At 47.6% G+C, this 27,660-nt stretch overlaps 1 long non-coding RNA gene across 1 annotated transcript; it reads right to left on the bottom strand.

Moving 5' to 3' along the window:
* Positions 1–27,660, bottom strand: LOC116980309. Its single transcript, XR_004413924.1, has 3 exons — positions 27,540–27,660; positions 15,777–15,783; positions 1–31 (listed from the first exon to the last, which is right to left on the bottom strand). It is a non-coding gene; the product is annotated as an uncharacterized LOC116980309 (long non-coding RNA).

The following is a 27,660-nucleotide window of genomic DNA, read 5'->3' as shown; positions in this document are numbered from 1 at the left end:
ATGTTGGGGAAGTCCAGAACAAGGGGTCACACTTTAAGGATAAGGGGGAAATCTTTTAGGACCGAGATGAGAAAATCATTTTTTACACAGAGAGTGGTGAATCTGTGGAATTCTTTGCCACAGAAGGTAACCAACAGTTCATTGGCTATATTAAGAGGGAGTTAGATGCGGCCCTTGTGGCTAAAGGGATCAGGGGGTATGGAGAGAAGGCAGGTATGGGATATTGATTTGGATGATCAGCCATGATCAAATTGAATGGCGGTGCAGGCTCGAAGGGCTGAATGGCCTACTCCTGCACCTATTTTCTATGTTTCTATGTAACATCCAAAGTCTAAAGGGAGCCGGAGCACCCGGAGGAAACTCACGCAAACTCGGGGGAGAACGTGCAAACTCCACGCAGGCAGCGACCGAGATCGAACCCAGGACGGAGCTGTGAGGCAGCAGCACCACCCGCTGCACCAGTCCCTATTTCGGATCTGCGGCACCTGCGTTAATTTTGTTGGTTATTCGGTCTCTCGGTACCAGCTGAGGGCACATGGACCTTAGGCAACGTTTCGGGCCAAAACCCTTTAGGAAATAGGAAATAGGCAACGTTTTGGGCCAAAACCCTTTGGGTTTCGGCCCGAAACGTTGCCTATTTCCTTCGCTCCATAGATGCTGCTGCACCCACTGAGTTTCTCCAGCATTTTTGTGTACCTTCGATTTTCCAGCATCTGAAGTTCCTTCTTAAACACTGTTGGATGGCATGCTCTTCACTGTACCTCGGTACATGCGGCAGGAACGCGGGCGGCACGGTGGCGTAGCGGTAGAGCGGCCGCCTCACAGCGCCGGAGACCCCGGGTTAGATCCTGGCTACGGGTGCTTGTCTGTACGGAGTTTGCACGTTCTCCCTGTGACCGCGTTGGGTTTTGTGAGCGGTGCTTAATGGGCTTGTTGATTAGTAAGAGCGTCAAAGGTTACGGGGTGAAGGCAGGAGAATGGGGTGGAAGATAGATCAGCAATGATCGAATAGCGGAGCAGGCTCCTACGTCAGGGGTCGAATAATAGGTGACTCAGTGCCACAATGTTAGTTCTCCTCCTACGTCAGGGGTCGGCAACCTTCATCTGCGCAAAGAGCAGAGCAAGATAGACCACTCCTCCGAAATCCAATGGACTGACGTGTAGTACGTAACGGAACGTCACGGCCGCCATTTGTGTAAGCCAAACGCCACATCTTTGGTAGCGGGGACGGACTCCACAGTTATACAATCTGCTCTTACATCAGGTCGCAGGGAAGAGCAAAGATACGAGAGGCTCCTCTAGTATCTTTGGGGGAAGTGGACGTTTCCTCCATTCCTGAGTTGATCCAGGACTGATTCTCGGTCGGTCCCCCCGATACCCGATGAAGGCGGCCGGTGGGAGAGCCTCAAGTGTCTGCCCGCGGTCGGTGTTCCCGAGGCAGCGGGCAATGCTTCTCTAGTATCGTTGGTGTAATCAGTGTTGTAGGGAACAGTGTTTTATAAGCATCATCGCTTCACATATTTAGTTAATATCATTGTAACTTTTATTAATATTATTATAAAATGCAGCTCAATAAAATGGGGTCATGTCATACCCATGCCATACTACACTTTTTTCGCAGAGTGGCGCATCTTGTCCTGCTCTATAATCTTTGGTTCTGCGTAGGGGCCAGGACGCATGTCTGTGAGAGGATGGCGGGCCACATCTATCACGTGTACACGTGGATCCCGCCCCCATCCCGCCCCGGATGGCAGGCATCAAATCACGTGTTCACATAGATCCGGCCCCTTCGAGGACCCCACCCGGAGCGCTGGCCCCTAGTTACGGGCGCTCGCCAACATGGCGTACCTATGGTACCGTTGCCTAGGCTCTGTCCTGAAGGCGGTGGCTCAAATACTCGCACCCACTCGTCACCGACAGTGAAGCCCAGACACAGAAGGTGCGCGGCCGTGCCGGCGGGCTTTGCGTGGGATGCGGTACAGCCTGAGCTCGGCGCTGCCCACCGGCTCCGCCATTGTGGCCGCCAGCGCAGGCCTCCTTGCGTCACTGCGCCTGGTCACCGCGCCTGGGCGCCGCGGCCTCGGGCCCGGGAGATACCGGAGATGACGGAAGTCTGCGGGCCGGATAAATATGGGGGAAAAAATACGACTGCGGGCGGGATGATTTTGGGTTACGGGCCGCATTCAGCTACATCACATTGAGTTAGTCAATACAGGATTGTAGGAAGCACAGTAACAATTGCATGAACTTTAAAGACGCACGGGTTTGTAAGTTAATTGACCTGTCAAGATGGGCCGAAGGGCCCGTTTCCACACTGTGTCACTCGATGACACTATGACAGGATGGGGCGGAGAGGATTCTGTGCAAAACAAATGTGCAGACTGAAGGTGGATGAAGCTCAAGGGACCAGAAAAAAATACATCAGAGAACCCTTGAAGCAAGGGCGGAAACTGAAAAGCCTCTGGCATAAATCTTCCTGAAATTGCTGAGGAGTGGCGAGGTTGGAGAGAGGCAGTTTTTAGTTCATTTAAGTGACAAAAGTAAGCTAAGAAACCATAGATCTGTAAATGAGCCATCTGCTGTTAGGGAAATTATGGAAGCACTTATTCAATTACTCTTTGCATATCTGAGTGGAAGTAATATCACTGAAGATATACTGTACATCTGTGCTAATAACGGAATAGTTCTGCCAACTGAACAATGGTTTATTTTAGGCTGCGGCAAAGGAGCTTTATCAGATAAAACAGGGAATGTGATGGACTTACTTTTCATTGAAGTGTCTATTACAGATTCTGCAGAGAGGCTAGCACTGACATTAAAATTGAAGGAATGCGTGGAAATATTTTACCACACGCGCACACATCCTCATGCACACACACATACACACACACACACATGCACAGATACATGCATACACACACATATGCACAGACACATGCGTGCACGTGCACACACACTCTCATGCACACACACACACAAACACACACACATGTGCACACACACATGCACGGACACATGCATACACACACAAATGCACGCATGCATAGACACATGCACACACACACACACACACACACAAATGCACACACATGCATAGACACATGCACACACACACACACACAAATGCACGCATGCATAGACACATGCACACACACACACACACACAAATGCACACACACGCATAGACACATGCACACACACACAGAATGGCAAACACACACACACATGTGCACACACACATGCACATACACACACACATGCACAGACACATGCATACACACACAAATGCACACATGCATAGACCTATGCACACACATGCATAGACACATATACACACACACACATACACACACACACACAGAGTGGCAAGCACACACACACACTGAGCGCAGGGGTTGAGCTGCCTGGGTCTGTGGAGGGGCCACCTTGGCTGGGCTTAGGAGCAGACGGGTGAGGACCCCTGCCCAACTCACCGCCCCCACCACCCCTCCAACTGCGTCTCCATAGACCCAAAGAGAGTGCGGGGCGAAGTGCGACAAGAATGTTAAGAGAAGCTCCTACCAATAGTGAAAGAGGGGCTGTTACCTCTGACAGTCCTTGTATACGTGGGCTCCTCCAGTGTGCTGGCTGGTCCTCTGGACTAGTGCCAGGATTAGGCCATTTTGGTCTATTCATGCTAGTATCTGTATCGGGCTATTATCTTAGTGCATTAGGGCATAGAATCGTTGCATATCAGTGCCAGGGACCCGGGTTCGATCCTGATTACAGGTGCTGTCTGTACGGAGACCCGTGACCACATGGGTTTTCTCCGGGATCACCTGTTTCCTCCCACATTGCAAAGACGTACAGGTTTTGAGGTTAATTGCTTTGGTAAAATTGTCCATTTTCCCTAGTGTGTGTACGATAGTACGAGTGTTCCAGCAGCGTTGAATCAAGGCCAGTACCCAGGCTAGTATCTAACAGGCTTACGTTCAGAAGATCACAAGTCATACGGTAGGAGCAGAATTAGGCCATTTGACCCATTATTCATCATTCGAACATGGCTGATCTACCTTTCCCCCTCAACCCCATTCTCCTGCCTTCTTCCCATCACCCCGATGCCAGTACTGATCAAGAATCTATCAACCCCCGCCTTAAAAATATACATTGACAGCCTCCTGTGCATTGTGTGGCAATTAATTCCACAGATTCACCACCCTCTGCGTAAAGAAATTCCACCGCATCTCCTTTCTAAAGGTACGTCCATTTATTCTGAGCTATGGCATCTGGTCTTAGACTCCCCCACAAGTGGAAACATCCCATCCACATCCACCCTATCCAGGCCTCGTACTCATGGAATGCAGACAGCTTGAGGCCGCAGAGAAACTTGTAGCATGGTCAACACTCGCCATCCAGGACCCTCATGTGAAGGGGGAGGACTCCTGTGTAGAAAGACCTCCACTGCCAAGAACATGACCACCAGGATAGAGTTGAACAAAATGCTGGAGTAACTCGACGGGTCAGGTAACATCTCTGGCAATGGAGTTCTGACTTCTGTCCTGGGCCTCCGCCATTGCCAGAGTGAGCACCACCGGAAACTGGAAGAGCAGCACCTCATATTCCGCTTGGGCAGTCTGCACCCTAGTGGCCTCAACATTGACTTCTCCAATTTCCGGTAGCCTTTGCTGTCTCCTCTCCTTCTCAGCTCTCCCTCTGGCTCCTCCTCTTCCTTTCTTCTTTCCATCCCCCCCCCCCACCCTGCATCAGTCTGAAGAAGAAGAAGGGTTTCGGGCCGAAACGTTGCCTGTTTCCTTCGCTCCATAGATGCTGCCTCACCCCGCTTAGTTTCTCCAGCACTTTTGCCTACCTTCCATTTTCCAGCATCTGCAGTTCCTTCTTAAACAAACTAAAGAAGGCTAGCTGGAGTCGGAGCTGTAGCCTTGGATGCTGTGATGAAAAGCTGACAACGATCCTCACCTACAAGCTATGCTGCATTTTTCCAAATCAGCTTCTTCCAATCTCCGTCTTGCACACAGGCTGAATTCACCACTAGGGATGCTACCTGCTGTTAAATTGCAGCATCAGCACAGTGTGAAGGGAACATCACTACATTGTGTAATAAACAGATTAATAATCATTACACTTAGTCATGGGGGAGATATCTAAATGATTCATCTTGCAGCGTTCAACACACGAGTGTTAAATGGTTTATGCAAATGCTGCTGTGCACGCTACCAGTCCTGCACTTTACTGGCTCATGAGACATAGGAGCGGAATGTTCGGCCACTCGGCCCATCCAGCCGTGCGATCGTGGCTGATCTATTTGTTCCCTTTCAACCCCATTCTCCCCCGTAACCTTTGACCTTCTCACTGATCGACAACCGGTTCATCCGCAACCCCACGCAGGTCGCGGGGAGAGCCGCGCAAACTCCATCCTTGCCAACTGCGATACACAGTATGGTACGGCAACTGCTCTGTCTCCGACCGGAAAGCACTGCGGAGGGTGGTGAAAACTGCCCAACGCATCACCGGTTCCTCGCTCCCCTCCATTGAGTCCGTCCAAAGCAAGCGTTGTCTGCGGAGGGCGCTCAGCATCGCCAAGGACTGCTCTCACCCCAGCCACAGACTGTTTACCCTCCTACCATCCGGGAGGCGCTACAGGTCTCTCCGTTGCCGGACCAGCAGGTCCAGGAACAGCTTCTTCCCTGCGGCTGTTACACAACTTAACTCTGTACCTCGGTGATTGCCAACCCCCCCCCCCCCCCCCCCCCCGGACACTCCTCACACCAGAAAAAATAATTGCACTACTATGACTGAATGCATGTAAATATATTTATTTATTGCTCATATTCTATGTTCGCTCTTCTAGGGAGATGCTAACTGCATTTCGTTGTCTCTGTACTGGACACTGCACAATGACAATAAGGATTGAATCTGAATCTGAATCTGAATCTGAATCGGCACCCGTGGTCAGGATCGAACCCGTGATCTCTGGCGCTGTGAGTCAGCGACTCTACCGCTGCGCCACCGTGCCGCCCCTTGTAAGAATAGTCAGAATACTTGATGGTCACTGGGCAATTCTGTTTCCAGCTTAACCTGATGTTTGATTTACAGACCCTGCCCATTGGGATTTACTGCTCATTTTCCCATCGTTTCACCTGCACACTTGAATACCTGACACCATTGTCATCCTATCATCTGCGTCATTAATATACATTCTAAATAGCCAGGAGCCCATTGTGGAAGCACGTGAGGCCTCCTTACTGCCATTCCAAAAAATGGATTGTAACATTAGTCAAGAACTGGTATGATCTCACTGCCAATAGGTAAATGGGTGAATGAGAGATGTGGGCCGATGCCTGGATGAACATTGTGGATGAGTCAATGTGATTCAAGTTCAAGTTCAAGTTCAAGTGAGTTTATTGTCATGTGTCCCTGTATAGGACAATGAAATTCTTGCTTTGCTTAAGCACACAGAAAAAATGGTAGGCATTTACTACAAAACAGATAAATGTGTCCATATACCATGATATAAATATATACACACATGAATAAATAAACTGGTAAAGTGCAAATAACAGAAAGTGGTTATTAATAATCAGAGTTTTGTCCGAGCCAGGTTTAATAGCCTGATGGCTGTGGGGAAGTAGCTATCCCTGAACCTGGTTGTTGCAGTCTTCAGGCTCCTGTACCTTCTACCTTAAGGTAGCAGGGATATGAGTGTGTGGCCAGGATGGTGTGGGTCTTTGATGATACTTGATCATTAGGGAAGGTTCATTGTCGACATTGGGACGACAGATGGCACAATGGGCTAAGTGTTCGGCTGGCAACCGGAAGGTAGCCGGTTCGAATCCCGCTTGGAGTGCATACTGTCGTTGTGTCCTTGGGCAAGACACTTCACCCACCTTTGCCTGTGTGTGAATGTGTGTGAATGTGTGTGAGTGATTGGTGGTGGTCGGAGGGGCCGTAGGCGCAGATTGGCAGCCACGCTTCCGTCAGTCTGCCCCAGGGCAGCTGTGGCTACAGAAGTAGCTTACCACCACCGAGTGTGACTGAGGAGTGAATGAATAATGCGATGTAAAGTGCCTTGAGTATTAGAAAGGCGCTATATAAATCCCATCCATTATTATCAAGGTTAGGTCATAAATCATAAAGTGACAGGAGAAGAATCAGGCCATTCGGCCCATCAAGCCCACTCTGCTATTCAATCATGGCTGATCTATCTCTCCCTCCTAACACCATTCTCCTGCCTTCTCCCCACATCTCTGACACCCGTACTAATCACAAATCTATCTATCTCTGCTTTAGAAATATCCACTGACTTGGCCTCCACAGCCTTCTGTGGCAAAGAATTCCACAGATTCACAACCCTCTGACTAAAGAAATTCCTCCTCATCTCCTTCCTAAAAGAATGTCCTTTAATTCTGAGGCTATGACCTCTCGTCCCAGACTCTCCCACTAGTGGAAACATCCTCTCCACATCCGCTCTATCCAAGCCTTTCACTATTCTGTACGTTTCAACGAGGTCCCCCCTCTTCCCTCTAAACTCCAGCGAGTACAGGCCCAGTGCCGTCAAACGCTCTTCATAGGTTAACCTACTCATTCCTGGTTAACTTCTGGGGAAGGGGGCCAGGGATGATGAATATCGATGAAGATTCTGTATCTCAACTGTAGCAATAATGCTGACCCATATCAGTAATGTTTTGATTTTTGTTTAAATATTGTACCTCGCTACATTGTAAAACTTTGGTTTGCAATCTATCTAAACAGAAACTATAGATACTGTAAATACTATCAAGTCAGACTCAAGTATAATAAGTGGTTTAGTTCAGTTTGCAGATGCAGCGAGGAAACAGGCCCTTCGGCCCACCGATCCCACGCTGACCAGCGATCACCTCTACACCAGCTCTATCCTACGCACTAGGGACAATTTAGAGGGGTCAATTAACACTGCAAACCTGCCCATCTTTGGAAATGTGGGAGGAAACCGGAGCACCCAGAGAAAACCCACGTGGTCACAGAGAGAATGGGAAAACTCCGTACAGACAGCACCCGTAGTCAGGATTGAACTCAGGTCTCTGGCACTGTAGGGCAGCAACTCTAAGTAGGCACTAAACAGCAACTCTAAATTGGACGGCACGGTGGTGCAGCAGTAGAGTTGCTGCCTTATGGCACCAGAGGCCCGGGTTCGATCCTGACTACGGGTGTTGTCTGTACAGAGTTTGTATGTGCCGGGTGGGTTTTCTCGGGGATAATAATATAATAATAATCTTTATTTATAGAGCACTTTAAAAACAACCACAGTTGCAACAAAGTGCTGTACATGATTGATCATGGACAAGAAATTATTACATAGCAATAAAAACATTAAACGAAAGAGTAAAAACAGTAAAATTAAAAACATAAAAAGCACTAAAAACAGGAGCAAAGTCTCAAGCAGTGTCAAAAGCCAAGGAATATAAATGAGTTTCCTCCCACACTCCAAAGACAAAACAGATTTGTTGGCTCATTGGCTTGGTAAAATTGTAAATTGTTAAGAGTACGGGGATCGTTGATCGGCACGGAGTCGATGGGCCGAAGGGCCTGTCTCCGCACCGCATCTCTAAAAGAAACTCTACCGCCGCGCCACCGTGCTGCTCTGCGGTATACCAAGGTACATTGAAAGGCCTTTGTTTTGCAAACAGATCAGCCAATACAATCAAAATATATGAATACAATCGAGTAAGATTAAAGTAAGACACAAAAAGCTGGAGTAACTCAATGGGTCGGGTAACACACAGTGTCTGGAGAAAAGGAATAGGTGGCGTTTCCGGTCGAGACCCTTCTTCAGACTGAGAGTGTAGCGCAGCGGTAGAGTTGCTGCCTCACAGCGCTTACAGCACCAGAGACCCGGGTTCGATCCTGACTACCGATGCTTGCCTGTACGGAGTTTGTACGTTGCACCTGCGTGGGTTTTCACCAAGAACTTCGGTTTCATTCCACGCATCCAACGATGCACAGATTGGCTTGGTATACATGTAAAAAATGTCTCCTGTGTCGGAGAATGTTAATGTGCGGTGATTGCTGGGCGGTGAGGACTCGATGGGCCGAAGGGCCTGTTTCCGCACACTGTATCTCTAAACTAAACTAAAAAAATGAATCCTTGGTCTCTGCTATCTTCCAAACTTGTTTCTCACGCATCCGTAATTTGTACCGCTGAACTAACGGCGTCTATTCTGAGCTGAGCGCTGGGATATTTGGTTATTCTCGTGCTGCATCTGTTTAGATTTTTCTGTATTAGTCACAGCTGCTTTTTTTAGGAGATAAGATTGTGCCTCATGGCATTTTTGAATGCATTATCCATTAATGCTTCCTCTCAATGTCATTGTACGGTCATTGTAGAGTCATTAAAGTTGGCTAATAAAAGAAAAGGCAGGAGATCAGAATATGGATCATTACACCAATATTTTTATAAGAAATCAAATAGCGTTTTAGGCCAGAATTTACATTTAATGCGTTAGTTTTTTTTTTGAGATACAACGCGGTAACAGGCCCTTCGCCCCAGCTAGTCCGCAACGACCGTCGATCCCCGCTTACTTCTTCACCGTGCGTTTGAGGCAGCAGAGGTCCGCAGCAGGGTGATGGCGTCCGGTTTGACATCCGTAGGCGCCCGCGCTAAAAAGGGCGCATGCTCCGGGTTGGTGCCAAGCTGCGGCGCTGCTGCTGTCTCTGTTTGTTGTCGTTCGCCTGACTGAGGTCAGTTGACAGGGGTCACCGCGGGGAGGTCGACAACATGAGCCCACCCCGCATACTTACACTATCCTACACACACACTAGGGATGATTTACAGTTATGCCAAGCCAATTAGCCGACAAACCTGTACGTCTTTGGAGTGTGGGAGGAAACGGGAGAAACCCACGTGGCCACATACTATAACCCCGCATGGGCGGCACGGTGGCGCAGCGGTATTGCAGTCTCACAGCGCCAGAGACCCAGAGTTCGATCCTAACTGCTAGTTCCGTATGTGCAGAGTTTGTACATTCTCCCGGTGATTTTGTAGTTTTTCCTCCGGTGCCCTGGTTCCCTCCCACACTCCAGCGACCGGCGACCTTGGAGGTTAATTGGCTTCCGTGAAATTGTCCATCGTGCGCAGTACGGATGATCAATGGTTGGCGCAGATGGGCCGAAGGGTCTGTTTCCACGGTATCTCTGAACTAAATGAGCCATGTATCTCCTGATCTCTCTCTCACACTCTCACCTCTTGCATTTACACAGAGAAAGAAGTGAAGCTGATTTCACTTGTTTCGCTTTTAGTTAAGAGATACAGAGCGTAAATAGGCACCTTCCGCCCATTGTGTCCGCACCGACCAGCGATCCCCACGTACCAACACTATCCTACACACACCAGGGACAATTTAACATTGGGCGGCACGTTAACACACCGGTGGAGATGCTGCCTTACAGCACTTGTGTTGCCGGAGAACCGGGTTTGATCCTGACTACGGGTGCTGTCTGTACGGAGTTTGCATGTTCTCCCCGTGACCTGCGTGGGTTTTCTCCGAGTTCTTCAGTTTCCTCCCACACTCCAAAAACGTACAAGTTTGTAGGTTAATTGGCTTGGTATGAATGTCAATTTTTCCTTGTGCGTGTAGGGTAGCGTTAATATGCGCGGAACGCTGGTTGGCGGGGACCTGGTGGGCCGAAGGGCCTGTTTCCGCGGAGTATCTCTAAACCTAAAACAAAAACTAAATTGATACCGAGCCAACTAGCCCACAAACTGTCCGTCGGGGAGTGTGGGAAGAAACCGGAGCACCCGGAGAAAACCCACGCAGGTCACGGGGAGAACGAACAAACTCTGTACAAACAGCACCCGACGTCAGGATCGAACCCGGGTCTCTGGCGCTGTGAGGCAGCAACTCTACCGCTGCGCCACCGTGCTGATTTCTCCATCATGCAGTGTACTAGAGGGTTATAGGTAGCTTGCCGTCGACTAGGTGGTAGGCTGTCGTAGCTTGTCATAGGCATTATCGTAGGGGGGGGGGTCCAGTCGCTACGACTGTGACAGTCGCCGGCAGTCGCTGAAAAAATCACCTAAGTGGGACAGGCCATTAAGGGTTTGGCGACTTAGGACCGGGCTCAATGTCTTCCTCTCAGTAGACAGTAATTATTGGAATTCCTTCTCCCTGCCCACTGTGTACGCTCAATCTGAGTAGATTTAAGACTGATGTCAATAAATTCTTTAGCTCCAGAGGTACCAAGGGAACTGGGTAGAATGTAAAAGATAACTCCTGATATCGATTGATCGAACAGATAAAATGGACCCTCCAGTTTGCTGCCTTCCCCAACCCCTTTGTTATCGATTAGTTTACATTTTCGGTCAGAGATACAGCGCTGAAACGGGTCCTTCGGCCCACCGCGTCCGCGCGGACCAGCGATCCCCGCACACTAACACTATCCTACACACGCCAGTGACAATTTACACTTATACCAGGCCAATTAACCTAAGTAAGTAAGTAAGTTTATTGGCCAAGTATTCACATACAAGGAATTTGCCTTGGTGCTCCGCCCACAAGTAACAACATGACATACATTGACAGTTACGAATGACTCAGAAAACACTAAACATTAATAATAATAAAACATTAATGATAAAACACCATTGATCAAGCATGTGAACCAACAAAATACCAGATCAAAGGGAGGCTACAGATTTTTGGCTGTTGAGTAGAGCAACTACTCGTGGATAAAAACTGTTTTTATGTCTGGCTGTGGCAGCTTTGACAGTCCGGAGTCGCCTTCCAGAGGGAAGTGATTCAAAGAGTTTGTGGCCAGGGTGAGAGGGGTCAGAGATGATCTTGCCCGCTCGCTTCCTGGCCCTTGCAGTGCACATCAATGCAACAATTGGGTTCATCAACCCAACAATACAGTTCTACAAACCTACACGTCTTTGGAGTGTGGGAGGAAACCGGAGATCCCGGAGAAAACCCACGCAGGTCACGGGGAGAACGTACAAACTCCGTACAGACAGCGCCCGTAGTCAGAGTTGAACCTGGGTCTCTGGCGCTGTGAGGCAGCAACTCTACCGCTGCCCCACCCTGCCGGCCCCACTTAACCCTTTGTTATAATTTTGAGAGACGAGATTCATTTTGAGAGATATAGATTAGATCATGGCTAGCTGGGAGAAGGAGACAACGAAGCAAGCAGAGATAAAAGAAGGAACTGCAGATGCTGGAAAATCGAAGGTAGACAAAAGTGCTGGAGAAACTCAGCGGGTGCAGCAGCATCTATGGAGCGAAGGAAATAGCCAACGTTTCGGGCCGAAACCCTTCTATGACCCTAATCGGGGGGTGGGACAGTCAGACTGGCCGGAGAACTGGGAAGGGGGAGGGATGGAGAGAGAGAGGGAAAGCAATTGAAGTTATGAAGATGTGAATATTGAATCTCCTTGAAGTTAGAGGTCAATATTCATACCTTCATAACTTCAGATAGCCCTTGCTTTCCCTCTCTCTCCATCCCCTCCCCCTTTACCAGTTCTCTCACCAGTCTTACTGTCTCCGACTACATTTTATCTCTGTCCCGCCCACTCCCCTGACATCAGTCAGAAGAAGGGTCTCGACCCGAGACGTCACCCATTCCTTCTCTCCAGAAGTGCTGCCTGTTCCGCTGAGTTACTTCCATGTTCATACCGCTGGGGTGTAAGCTGCCCAAGCGAAATATGAGGGTGCTGTTCCTCTATCTGTGTGTGGTGAGCTTTATGTTGCATATGCATTGATAGAAGCTACCAGTATGATTAAAGGATGAATCAGCCTTAGATGTGCTGTGAAGTGTTTCTCTTTTCTAATTTCTATTGTGGGCTGTAAATAGTGAGATTGAGTGCTTGAGTTTCTCATTGATGTTGATGTAATGCTGCAAGCTCAGCTCTTCAAAGGCACCGTGCATTTAAAATGCTCCTTTCATCTGCTCTCTCATCCTCCATCCCAATGGATATATTTGGTCTGAGGACAGAGCACGGTACGGTGGCGCAGCGTTAGAGTTGCTGCCTCACAGCGCCAGAGACCCGGGTTCCATCCTGACCACGGGCGCTGTCTTGTACGTTCTTCCACGTGACTGCATGGCCATCGTTAGCCCGCCTATATCACACCAGCTTCTCGCTTTCGCCCAACAAACAGCGAACAATGGGCCTGTTTCCTTTATCATCGTAATGCCCCTGTCCCACTTAGGAAACCTGAACGGAAACCTCGGTAGACTTTGCGCCCCACCCAAGGTTTACGTGCGGTTCCCGGAGGTTGCAGGTGGTTGCCGGAGGTTGCAGGTAGTGGAAGCAGGTAGGGAGACTGACAAAAACCTCCGGGAACCCCCGGAAACCGCACGGAAACCTTGGGTGGGGCGCAAAGTCTACAGAGGTTTCCGTTCATGTGGGACAGGGGCATTACTTTCTTTGCATATCTTTAATTCACTGTTCTTTATCTCTCCGCATCATTGTCCGCATCTCTCGTTTCCCTCATCCCTATAACTGAACTAAATGGATGATGAGTTGTGGTAAAGCTGGTGTTGGGGACTCACTCAGAGTTTGGGAGCGAGATGGCTTTGCGATTCATTGGGGGGTTCAGAACTCAGGAATTCTGAGTAATACCAAAGGTCACACGCCGCCTGGTCAAGAAACGATGAGAGGGGATACAGGGTCTCGACCCGAAACGTCACCTATTCCTTCGTTCCATAGATGCTGCCTCACCCGCTGAGTTTCTCCAGCATTTTTGTCTACCTTCCATTTTTCCAGCATCTGCAGTTCTTTCTTAAACAGAGGGGTTAATGGAGGCTTTTATCCTACAAATGATTGTTTGAAATTCTAAACTTCTCTGATGTAGCTCTGAGGGCTAACGGAACCAAGGGATATGGGGAGAAAGCAGGAACGGGGTACTGAGTGCTAGCGGCTCAAAGGGCCGAATGGCCCACTCCTGCACCTATTTTCTATGTTTCTATGGTTATAATAATATCTTAGTTTAGTTGAGAGATACAGTGCGGAAACATGCCCGTTGGCTCACCTAGTCCGCACCGACCAGCGATCTCCGCACATTAACACTATCCTACACACACTCGGGACAATGTACACATACACCAAGCCAATGAACCTACAAACCTGTATGCGTTTGGAGTGTCGGAGAAAAAACCCACGTGGTCACGTGAAGAAGGTACAAACTCCGTAAGGCAAGCACCCGTAGTCGGGATCGAACCCGGGTCTCCAGAGTTGCATCGCTGTAAGCGCTATAAAGCAGCATCTCTACCGCTGCGCCACCATGGCTGCCCTATCATCAAAGCATTAGATTGCCATAGAGGGAGTGCAGAGAAGGTTCACCAGACTGATTCCTGGGATGTCAGGACTGTCTTATGAAGAAAGACTGGATAGACTTGGTTTATACTCTCTAGAATTTAGGAGATTGAGAGGGGATCTTATAGAAACTTACAAAATTCTTAAGGGGTTGGACAGGCTAGATGCAGGAAGATTGCTCCCGATGTTGGGGAAGTCCAGGACAAGGGGTCACAGTTTAAGGATAAGGGGGAAATCCTTTAGGAACCGAGATGAGAAGAACATTTTTTCACACAGAGAGTGGTGAATCTCTGGAATACTCCTGCCACAGAGGGTAGTCGAGGCCAGTTCATTGGCTATATTTAAGAGGGAGTTAGATGTGGCCCTTGTGGCTAAGGGGATCAGAGGGTATGGAGAGAAGGCAGGTACAGGATACTGAGTTGGATGATCAGCCATGATCATATTGAATGGCGGTGCAGGCTCGAAGGGCCGAATGGCCTACTCCTGCACCTAATTTCTATGTTTCTATGTTTCTATAACAGGGGTGATAGTCAGGGAAGTACTGCTGGTGCGGTTAAGGATGTTGGGGACATTCTGCTTGCTACGAAGAGAGATGGCAGGAGCCCAGAATGGGGATGGCGGTCGAAAGAAAACTTGCTGTAATTTATCAATATGACAATGAAATGAACATTGTTCATAAATTGCCCCCCAAACGATGAAAGTACATCCTCTCCTGGGCTTAGTGTTTAATGAATCCTGGCTGCATGAGAATTAATTGCATCAAACAAACTCAGCTCAAAGCTTCAAGCACTGTGTGAAAATAAAGCCCTTAAAGGTCAACTATTCATTGGAAGCACGGCATATCTGCAAAATACTTCCTTTATTCACCAATGAGAAATCTGTTGAAACCCACGGAATGATGATCTTTCTTTACATTGCTTATTATTATATTTTTTAGTTTAGAGATACAGCGCAGAAACAGGCCCTTCGGCCCACCGAGTCCGCGCCGACCAGCGATCCCCGCACACTCATGCTATCCTACACAGTCTAGCGGCGATTCACAATTTTTACCGAAGCCAATTAACCTACAAAAACCCGTACAATAGACAATTGACAATAGACAATAGGTGCAGGAGGAGGCCATTTGGCCCTTCGAGCCAGCTCCGCCATTCAATGTGATCGTGGCTGATCATCCCCAATCAGTACCCCGATCCTGCCTTCTCCCCATATCCCCTGACTCCGCTATTTTTACGAGCCTTATCTTGAACCTCTCTCTTGAAGGCATCCAGAGAACCTGCTTCCACCGCCCTCTGAGGCAGAGAATTCCACAGACTCACAACTCTCTGTGAGAAAAAGTGTTTCCTCATCTCCGTTCTAAATGACTTGCTCCATATTCTTAAACTGTGTGGCCCCTGGTTCTGGACTCCCCCCCAACATCGGGAACATGTATCTCTTTGGAAAGCGGGAGGAGACCAGAGCACCCGGGGTAAACCCACACGGTCACGGGGAGAACGTACAAACTCCGTACAGGCAGCGCCCGTAGTCAGGATCGAACCCAGGTCTCTGGCGCTGTGAGGCAGCAACTCTACCGCTGCGCCACCGTGTCCCCCCACGCATCCCTATCGAAATTATGAAGCTAAAGGGGAATTTAAGCAGTACTTTTCCACCTCAGAGAAGCAGATATTAGAGGAGGGATAGATAGTGTCAGTGAGATCCATAAGTATCCCCAGAGAGAGGGAAATATTAGAGTTGTTGTGTCTAATTGGAATTGTGCCATTAAAGGTGCTGGTTATTTATTAGCATGCTATGTCGTGTCATTAGTGGAGATATTATATCGTGTTGGGACTCTGTTATACATGTGGGCTTAAGGCATCTTCATGGGATACCTGGTCTCTTTGGAGTAATTGTTAGCAGTTTGTCACAACAAGAGATCCCCAGGTTCTCCCATTGTTCAGGTCGGAAATCAAACACTTCAATGCCTCAACTTAGCGGGGGATTGAAGTCGCAGCTAAAAGAGGCTTGTGAAGATGGAAGGGCTGAATCTGAATCAGAATGCGATTGTTGTCAATAGCAGAACACTGGGAGAATGTGAGCAGGGATGTGGCAGTGAAGCAGGTTAGTGATCATGTCACGGCAACGAATATCTGGAGAATATCCTAGTATCAAGTAACCGCAGATTCTAGTTTACCAAAAAACACACAAAGTGCTGGAGTAACTCAGGTGGCATCTTCATCTCATTGGAGACTCTTTGATGGGACTTTATTGGCTTGATATTGTACTAAATGTTATTCCCTTCTCACAGGGGTTCCCAACCTTTTTCGTCCCGTTTACCCCTGGCAACTTTAATAGCACATAACAATGTTATTTCACTTATTTATGAACAGCTAATGATGAACAGATACCGGTACACCAGAACCAAACACAGTCAGTCAATGAGAAAAAATATGTACAAATCCCGAACCAACACATTTACCCCCTGGGTAGGCGAAATGTACCTCCTGGTCGGGAACCCTTGTCTTATCATGTATCTGTACACTGCGAAGGTCTCAATTGTAACACAGTATTGTACTGTCTTTCCGCTGGCTGGTTAGCACGCAACAAATGCTTTTCACTGTACCTCGGTACACGTGACAATAAACTAAACTAACTAACTAACCAAGCATCCCTGGGGAACATGGATAGGTAATGTTTCGAGTTGGGTCGCTTCAGTTCGAAGAAGGATCAACAGTTTAGGTTTAGTTTCGAGGCAAAGCGAGGAAACAGGCCCTCCGGCCCACCGGGTCTGCCCCGATGGGCAATCACCCTGTATTCTAGCACTATCCTCCACACTAGGGACAGTTTACAGTTTTCGCCAAACCCAATTGACCTACAAACCTGTGCGTCTTTGGAATGTGGGAGGAAACCGGAGCACCCGGAGAAAACCCACGCGGTCCACGGGGAGAATGTTCAAACTCTGCACGGACAGCACCCCGCAGTGAGGATCGAACCCGGGTCTCTGGCGCTGTGAGGCTGAGACTCTACCGCTGTGCAGCCAGGCCGCCCCTGACACAAAATGGCACCCATCCATGTTTTCCAGGCATGCTGCCTGACCCGCTGAGTTACTCCGGCACTATGGCCCTTTACGTGACCAATATCCTTGGATTACAGAGTTAAACTGTACCTACATGATGGATTTAGTGAGGCTGAGTCTGAGGGTAATGATCTGTCCTTAAATATTCAAGAGCCATGTTTTATTGCATTAGTGAGGCTGGTGAAAGTTGTGTGGCATCATTGAGCAAGCAGTGAGTTGTCTTCAAACCTTTATATCCCTTCTCATTAATGTTTTAAATATACCATTTACCTTTCATTTACGAAATGATGAATTAAGAGAGATTCGAGAGTGTTATATTGTCATATGGCCCGCAACGGAATAATGAAATTCTTACTTGCAGTCAGATGTGTAAACACAGAACTCAGCAGGCACCATAATGAACAACACAAAGAAGTTCAATAAATTAAAAAGGATTCAATATATTGCAAAGCTACAAATAAACCCCGAAGTCTCTGGTGCCGAAACTCCGAGCAGTTTGTAGCCCGGAGTTTTGTTGTAATTTGTAGCGTTCCATAGTCTGATGGCTGTATAGAAACATAGAAACATAGAAAATAGGTGCAGGAGGAGGCCATTCGGCCCTTCGAGCCAGCACCGCCATTCATTGTAATCATGGCTGATTGTCCCCTATCAATAACCCATGCCTTCCTTCTCCCCATATCCCTTGACTCCACTAGCCCCTAGAGCACTTATCTAACTCTCTCTTAAATCCGTCCAGTGACTTGGCCTTCACTGCCCTCTTTGGCAGGGAATTCCACAAATTCACAACTCGGTAGGAAGGAAACATCGAAAAATGGGTGCAGGAGTAGGCCATTTGGCCCATTCGAGCCAGCACCGCCCCATTCAATATGATCATGGCTGATCATCCAGAATCAGTACCCCGTTCCTGCTTTATCCCCATACCCCTTGATTCCGTTAGCCCTAAGAGCGAAATCTAACTCTCTCTTGAATACATCCAGTGAATCGGCCTCCACTGCCTTCTGTGGCTGAGAATTCCACAGATTCACAGCTCTCTGGGTGAAATGGGTTTTTTCCCAATCCTACTACAAAATGGCCTACCCCTTATTCTTAAACTGTAACCCCTGGTTCTCGACTCCCCCAACATTGGGAGCATTTTTCCTGCAATCTAACCTGTCCAAGAATGGTATATGTTTCTATAAGATTCCCCCTCATCCTTCTAAATTCCAGTGAATACAAGCCCAGTCGACCCATTCAAAGCTGTTCCTGAACCTGGACGTTACAGTTTTCAGGCTCCTGTAACATTCTTCCCGATGACAGGGGTTAAATTGTGAGCGTGGCCATGATGGTGTGGGTCCCTGACGATGCTGGCTGTCTTCGTCAGGCAACATCTCCTATAGATCATTTGATGGTGGGGAGGTCGGTACCCGTGATGGACTGGCCAGTGATTTTTGTCGTCTCCTTCGTTCCTGGGTGTTCAATTTGCCAGGCCGTGATGCAACCGGTCAATATACTAGCTACCATACATCTGTCGAAGTTCAAGAGGGCATTCGTCAATGTACCAAATCTCCTCAATCTTCTAAGGGAGTAGAGGCATTGATGGGCTTTCTTTATGAGTGCATCAATGTGCTGGGTCCAGAACAATGTATAGGAACGTTTCTCTGAACACCTCCGCACAGTCTGCCGTGGCCTACATGATCTCCCGGTTGCTAAACACTTTGGCCCGTATTCTACTAATTTTTTTAAACCCAACAGCAGGCGACAGCATGCGGCAAGCGCGACCAAACCAGAAGTGGGTGTTGCGCGGAGGTCGAGTGAGTGACATGAAGTTCGAGCGAAGTCCGCGGGAAGTTAGCGCGTGACGTACGGCATCGAGGCGGTGCGTACGGCGTTGGGGCGGCTGCGGGCCGGCAGGCCGTTGCCGCGCAGAATGTTTGAACACGGTCAGTTTTTCGGAGCCCGCACAACTCCATACGGCTCCGGCGATCGAAGTGGGACCGGCCCCGCGAGGCCGTACGGCTCAAGCGACCACGTTAGGTCGCGCTTGCCGCATGCAGTCGCATGCTCATGGGACAGGCCCTTAAATTCCTGATATTTAGACTAAAGTCTAAGGTCTTTCTACTAATCGCCAAAGCTTAGACTGACCTTAGGCTAGAGTATAACTTGCCGCAAAGTTTAGACTCAGCAGGGGACAGGTTTAAGGAAGGTTTAAGCTCAATACGGAGAGAAAAAATGGCCGTTCATGGTGAATTCTCTAGTGTGTTGTGTCTTTTTTAATTTTTTTATTTTATAGTGATATATGGTAATCAACATTTTCTCAGAAAAAAATACTTTTAATGTCAGTTAAACAGAAGAAGGGTGGAAATGTTTAAAAGAGAAACTCTTTCATTGTCTATGTTGGAACTTTCCAACTAATGCATGGTGATGATGCAGGTTTATCACAGCCATCTATGTCACGTATAGTCCAGGAGATGTCATCCCACATAGCCCAACGGAGAAGAACCTATATCTCCTTCCCATCAACTCCCCAGCAAGTTCATGACACACAAAATGCCTTCTACCAGTATTGCCGCTTTCCTGGCGTGATAGGGGCAATTGGTTGCACACATGTCCCAATCAGAAGTCCAGGTGGGGACCTCGTTCAGATGTTTGTCAATTGGAAGGGCAGATATTCTGTGAATGTACGGTAAATGTAAATGATAAAATCATTTTATTTCTGAGAAATGTTGAATAAAATCCTTTCAAAAATTTCTGAATTCATGGTTTTACACGAGAAAATGTGGTTGTCCAAAACAAAATAAATGTGTCATAGCACCTTTTTTTTCTCGATAATAGTGATTTTATCGGCTAGTAACGTCAGGAGAAATTCTTTCTCGCTGGCGTCCCAGTTTCCTTACCGCTGTTTCGTTTTGTCAGCCATGTTGAAGTTGTCGTCTGCTCGTGCTTCTGCTATTGCATTGCACGTGTGCAGTACAAGCAGACATCGTCACCATGGCAACTAAAACGCGGTCTAACTTTAGACGCAGCTAAAACCAAAGTCTAAAGTTAGACTCGCCTTAGACTTTAGTCTAACTAAACCTCGCTACCAGAATACCAAATTTTTCTTAAACCGAGCGTCGAGTTAGATACATACATAGATACATAGAAAATAGGTGCAGGAGTAGGCTATTCGGCCCTTCGAGCCTGCACCGCCATTCAATATGATCATGGCTGATCATCCAACTCAGTATCCCGTACCTGCCTTCTCTCCACACCCCCTGATCCCTTTAGCCACAAGGGCCACATCTAACTCCCTCTTAAATATAGCCAATGAACTGGCCTCAACTACCCTCTGTGGCAGAGAGTTGCAGAGATTCACCACTCTCTGTGTGAAAAAGTTTCTTCTCATCTCGGTCCTAAAGGATTTCCCCCTTATCCTTAAGCTGTGGCCCCTTGTCCTGGACTTCCCCAACATCGGGAACAATCTTCCTGCATCTAGCCTGTCCAACCCCATAAGAGTTTAGTTGGACCGAGCGGCAGGTTTAAGGTGAGTTTAAGGAAAGTCTAACTTTGCAATTAGTAGAATGTGGGCCATAAACGCCTCTGGATTGTGAAATGTTCAAAATCTTTTGGCGACAATGATATGATGCCGGCAGTGGCCGAAAAAATCGCCAAGTGCGACAGGCCCTTAACTCCTTAACTAATAATAATAATAAATTTTATTTAATGGGCGCCTTTCAGACATCTCAAGGACACCTTACATAGTAATCGGAATAAAAACATACAATCGGAATAAAATAAGTAATAAAGACATCACAGAGACACAAATTGAAAACAGAATTCAATCCAAAAACAGAAAATCAAAAACACAGAAACACAAAAACACTCTACTCCCCTTCCCATTCCCACACTGACCTTTCAGTCCTGGGCCTCCTCCACTGTCAGAGTGAGGCCCAACACAAATTGGAGGAACAGCATCTCATATTTTGCTTGGGCAGCTTACAGCCCAACTGGAGGTGTCTCAACCGACTGTGAACCGGGGTCAGGCGGTCAAGGGTGACAATGCACAAATGGGGCTACATCGAGGGTACAACAACCTGTGACTGTGGCACACAGACCCAGACAATGCAACACCTACTGCAATGCCCATTGCTGGATAATCCATGTACTACTGCAGACCTTGCAGTTAACACTCCAATAACGCAACGATGTGTACAGCAGTGGCGAGGCACTATATAGCATAAGGACATGAAAGAAGAAGACCCCAGTGATATGAATATTGACATTAACTTCAAGTAACCCTTGCTTTCCCTCTCTCTCCATCCCTCCCCCATCCTAGTTCTCCGACTGTCCTGATTAAATTTTATCTTTGTCCGCCTCGTTGTCAGCTTCCCCTAGCCAACAACGATCTATTCTGCATTTTCCTTGATTTTCGTCCCCGTTGTTGTCTCGTTTTCACACCCTACCCTTTCCATATCTCTGTGTCTCCCTCTTCCCTGACTCTCAGTGGAAGAAGGGTCTCGCCCCAAAACCTCATTTTCGGGTCGGGACCCTTCTTCGGAGTCTGAGGGTCACCAATGAGGTAGATTGTATCTCATTCTGTGGCCTGGCTCTGCCAATAGAGAAGGCCCAGGACAAAACGGTCATGTTTTTTTTAGACTCTTCAGATACAGTGTGGAAACAGGTCCTTCGGCCCCACCGGGCAGACCAGCGATCGCCCAGCACACTAGCACTACCCCACACACACCAGGGGCAATTTACAATTTTTACCGATGCCGAGTAACCTACAAACCTGCACGTCTTTGGAGTGTGGGAGGAAACCGGAGCAGCCGGAGAAAGCCCACGCGGTCACAGGGAGAACGTGCGAACTCCATACAGACAGCACCCGCAGTCAGGATCGAACCCGCCTCTCTGGTCTTGTAAGACAGCAACTCTACCGCTGCGCCACCATGCCGCCCAGGCGATGATTCACGCCAGTCAAACAGTGTTTGTCTTCTCCAGGGAACAACGAGCGCATTGAAAACAGCGTTGAGTGAAGAGTTCACATGTGCTGTGGGCTACGAGGAGATTGGGGCAATACCAATTGGGCTTTGGAAGAACGAAAGGCAATTTTACTTGGAGCTTATGAGATTCTGAGGGGGATTAACAAGGTGAATGTCAAGGAGATGGTTGTCTTCACCGGCAAATCTAGAAGATGAGAGTCACCCATTTAAGACAGTGTGGAATTGAAATTTCTTTTCTGAGAGGAACACAAATCCCTGGGAGATGTGGATCAAGAGACACTCAAGGCTGATGTGGACAAACCTTTACATTTTAAGTGATTCGCAGATCAGGGGGATCGAGTAGGAAAATGGAAGCCAAGATCAGATGAGCCATAATCTCATTGAATGGCAGAGAAGTCTTGAGGGCCCAAATGCCCAGTGCCTGCTCCTATTTGCTATATCCTAAAATGCCCCTGTCCCACTTAGGAAACCTGAACGGAAACCTCTGGAGACTTTGCGCCCCACCCAAGGTTTCCATGCGGTTCCAGGAGGTTTTTGTCAGTCCTGCTACCTGCTTCCACTACCTGCAACCTCCGGCAACCACCTGCAACCTCCGGGAACCGCACGGAAACCTTGGGTGGGGGCGCAAAGTCTCCAGAGGTTTCCGTTCAGGTTTCCTAAGTGGGACAGGGGCATATTATTATTAAGCTCTCTGCTAGCCAAGTTTTGAGATGTAATTCAGAGGATATCAGACACAAAATGCTGGAGTGACTCAGCGGGACAGGCAGCATCTCCGGATGGGAGGAAGGGCTGACGTCCCCGGGTCGGGACCCTTCGTCAGACTGCAATTTAGAGATTCGAGCCGAAGCCAAGGGCGGCACGGTGGCGCAGCAGTAGAGTCGCCGCCTCCCAGCGCCAGAGACCCGGGTTCGATCCTGACCACAGGCCCTGTCTGTGCGGAGTTTGTACGTTCGCCCTGTGGCCGAGTGGGTTTTCTCCGGGTGCTCCGGTTTCCTCCCACACTCCAATGTGTGTAGGATAGTGCTAGTGTATGGGGTGATCGCTGGTCGGCACGGACTCGGTGGGGCTGAAGTGCCTCTTTCCACACTCCATCTCTAAAGTCTAAAGAATGTTGCTTAGGGAGTGTGAACCATCTATTTTGCACCATGGAAACAGAACCTTTGGCCCAACCTGCCCATGCCGACCAAGGTTCCCATCTAAGCTAGTCCCATTTGCCTGCTTGGCTCATATCCCTCCCAACCTTTCCTATCCATATAAACTTTCCTATCCACTTGACTATTTTTATTGCACTCTTTGATCACTGAAGCAAACAAAATGTGTTCAATTTCCATTCTCCGCCCCCATCTGATTCCTGGGATGTCAGGACTTTCATATGAAGAAAGACTGGATAGACTCGGCTTCTATGCACTAGAATTTAGAAGATTGAGGGGGGATCTTATAGAAACTTACAAAACTTACAAAATTCTTAAGGGGTTGGACAGGCTAGATGCAGGAAGATTGTTCCCGATGTTGGGGAAATCCAGGACAAGGGGTCACAGTTTAAGGATGAAGGGAAAATCTTTTAGGACTGAGATGAAAAAAAACATTTTTTACACAGAGAGTGGTGAAGCTGTGGAATTCTCTGCCACAGAATGTAGTTGAGGCCAGTTCATTGGCTATATTTAAGAGGGAGTTAGATGTGGCCCTTGTAAAGGGATCAGGGGGTATGGAGAGAAGGCAGGTACAGGATACTGAGTTGGATGATCAGCCATGATCATATTGAATGGCGGTGCAGGCTCGAAGGGCCGAATGGCCTACTCCTGCACCTATTTTCTATGTTTCTATCTTAGAATTCTTTGAGGGCGGTGGAGGCCGGTTCTCTGGATACTTTCAAGCTAGAGCTAGATAGGGCTCTTAAAGATAGCGGAGTCAGGGGACATGGGGAGAAGGCAGCAACGGGCTACTGATTGTGGATGATCAGCCATGATCACATTGAATTGGCTCGAAGGGCCAAATGGCCTACTCCTGCACCTATTGTCTATTGTCTATTGTCTCGTGTCTATTGTCTATCTTGTAACCCTTTCTTCAAATGACTATTGCCTTGATTCAAGAGATTCAAGAGGTTCATCTTAGCTGTCCCGTGACTGATTTTCTAACTAACGATCCGGTCCGATACGATAGAACTTTAACTATCCCAGGAGGGAAATTGATCTGCCAACAATCATAAAAGCACAAAATACATGAAACATGAAATAACACGGTCTACATTTTTTTATTTATTTTTGCCATTTCTTATTAGACTTAGCTTTCTAGTTAAAAGCGGGGGGAAAAACCGAAATCTAATCAAAATTGTCAAAATTAAACACAAAGCCTTGTATTTCCTATTCGAAGTCTGATTACTTTGTTCTAATTTTATCACGCTAACTTTACCTCGAAAGGCGGGAATCAATTACCTCAACAGTACTTCATGCGTTAATTAGAAATTATGTTTTGGAATCTAAGAAATGGAATTCCTAATTAAAAGTCTGGTAAATTAACTATCATCTTCTGTTCCGAATTACAACGTTAACTTGTTTATACTAATGCAAATGGAATATAATAATTAACAAAAATTATGTTTGCAAAGTGGCAACGTTACCACGGTGGGATGGGAGGTAACAAGACTGGAAAAGGTACTGCGAAGATTTACAAGGATGTTGCCAGGACTAGAGGGTCTGAGCTACAGGGAGAGGTTGAGCAGGCTGGGACTCTATACCTTGGAGCGCAGGAGGATGAGGGGTGATCTTATAGAGGTGTATAAAAACATGACATGAGAAAAACATTTTTCACACAGAGAGTGGTGAATCTGTGGAATTCTCTGCCACAGAATGTAGTTGAGGCCAGTTCATTGGCTATATCTAAGGGGGAGTTAGATGTGGCCCTTGTGGCTAAAGGGATCAGGGGGCATGGAGAGAAGGCAGGTACAGGATACTGAGTTGGATGATCAGCCATGATCATATTGAATGGCGGTGCAGGCTCGAAGGGCCGAATGGCCTACTCCTGCACCTATTTTCTATGTTTCTATGTTTCTATGAGAGGAATAGATCGGATAGATGCACAGAGTCTCTTGCCCAGAGTAGGGGAATCGAGGACCAGAGGACATAGGCTCAAGGTGAAGGGGAAAAGATTTAATAGGAATCAGAGGGGTAACTTGTTCACACAAAGGGTGGTGGGTGTATGGAACAAGCTGCCAGGGGAGGTAGTTGAGGCTGGGATTATCCCAACTTTTAAGAAACAGTTAGACAGGTACATGGATAGGACAGGTTTGGAGGGATATGGACCAAACGCAGGCTGGTGGGTCTAGTGTAGCTAGGACATGTTGTCCGGTGTGGGCAAGTTGGGCCGAAGGGCCTGTTTCCACGCTGTATCACTCTATGACTCACAAACACCAATGTGATGTTGACCAGATAAGTGTTCTGTTAAATATCTTGGTAGAATGACAATTACATGGGCGGAACTGCCCACTTCTTCAACGTTCCAGTTCAGTTCAGTTTAGTTTATTGTCACGTGTACCGAGGTACAGTGAAAAGCTTTTGTTGCGCGCTAACCAGCTAGCGGAAAGACAATACGTGATTACAATCGAGCCATTCTCAGTGTACAGATACATGATAAGGGAATAATGTTTAGTGCAAGGTAAAACCGATAATGTCTGATCAAAGATAGTCCAAGCGTCACCAATGAGGTAGATCGCAGTTCAGCACTGTTCTCCGCGGAGTTGTGGTAGGATGGTTCAGTTGCCTGAGAACAGCTGGGAAGAAACTGTCCCTGAATCTGGAGGTGTGCGTTTTCACACTTCTGTACCTTTTGACCGCTGTGAGAGGGGAGAAGAGGGAGTGGCCAGGGGTGAGACTGGTCCTTGATGATGCTGCTGGCCTTGCCGAGGCAGCGTGAGGTATAAATGGAGTCAATAGAAGGGAGGTTGGTTTGTGTGATGGTCTGGGCTGCGTCTACAATTCTCTGTAATTTCTTGCGGTCTTGGATGGAGCTGTTCCCAAACCAAGCTGTGATGCTTCCCGATAAAATGCTTGCCACGGTGCATCTGTACAGGGTTGGCTCGATGGAGGATAAAAGACAACTGACGGTCTTGGGGATAATCGTAACAAGGAGGGAAAAGGAGCAGGGTGAATGGGGTAGGAAGGAACTGCAGATGCTGGTTTAAAACATAGATAGACACAAAATGCTTGAGTAACTCACCAGGATAGGCAGATCCTCTGGAAAAAAAGTAATAGGTGACGTTTTGGACGAGACCCTTCTTCACTGTCATCCTTTTTGGTTTCATTGTCTGTATAATAATAATAATAATAATAAATTTTATTTATGGGCGCCTTTCAAGAGTCTCAAGGACACCTAAACTGTATAACTTGTTATCACCTTCTGCACAGCCAACAATGGACCATTGTGGGCTCCACATTTCCTTGATCGAAGCTTTTTGCGTATCTTTCAGGCACAGAAGTGTGAAAACGCACTCCTCCAGATTCAGGGTCAGATTCAACGTTGCCTATTTCCTTCGCTCCTTAGACGCTGCTGCACCCGCTGTGTTTCTCCAGCACTTTGGTCTACCTTCGATTTTCCAGCATCTGCAGTTCCTTTTTAAACACTATTATCTACCTCATCGGAGACCCTTGGACTATCTTAGATTGGACTTTACAGGCTTTACCTTGCACTAAATACAGTTCCCTTATCTTGTATCTGTACACTGTAAATGGCTCGATTGTAATCATGTATTGTCTTTCCGCTGACTGGTTAGCATGCAACAAAATCTTTTCACTGTGCCTCGGTACACGTGGCAATAAATAAGCAAAACTGAACTGAACTCATCTACAAGACAACAACAAATACTTTTGTATCGGTCTGAAGAAGGATCCCGATCCGAAACGTCGTCTGTCCATTCCTTCTACACTGATGCGTTGAGTCCCTGACCTGTTTGAGTTCCTCCAGCACTTTGTGTTTAACTCAAGAATCCAGGATCTGCAGTTTCTTGAGCCTCCACACTGGTGTATCAGTATTTTGATTAAAAGCAAACTAAACCAAGGGGGATAATTTAGATGGTTTGGAAGTGAGAAACTGCAGGACTGGAATATCCATGGGCACTTAATTCGGTTTCCGACTCGGAAAAATTGGATTCTGATTGCCAGCATAAAGGGCAGGTCGACATTTAAATCAACTCACTAAAGCACAACTCTCAACAACCAGAAACAGTGTAAAATCTCTTAGATACTGCAAACCATACGAATAAAGGGGTGGGCTATTTAGCACTGAGATGAGGAGAAACCTTTTCACCCAGAGAGTTGTGAATCTGTGGAAGTCTCTGCCACAGAAGGCAGTGGAGGCTAATTCGCTGGATGTTTTCA

This window comes from Amblyraja radiata, chromosome 14 (assembly GCF_010909765.2).
Source record: "Amblyraja radiata isolate CabotCenter1 chromosome 14, sAmbRad1.1.pri, whole genome shotgun sequence".
NCBI lineage: Eukaryota > Metazoa > Chordata > Chondrichthyes > Rajiformes > Rajidae > Amblyraja > Amblyraja radiata.
The sequence above is the reverse complement of the archived record's forward strand: the minus strand, read 5'-3'. Positions and strand labels throughout refer to the sequence as shown.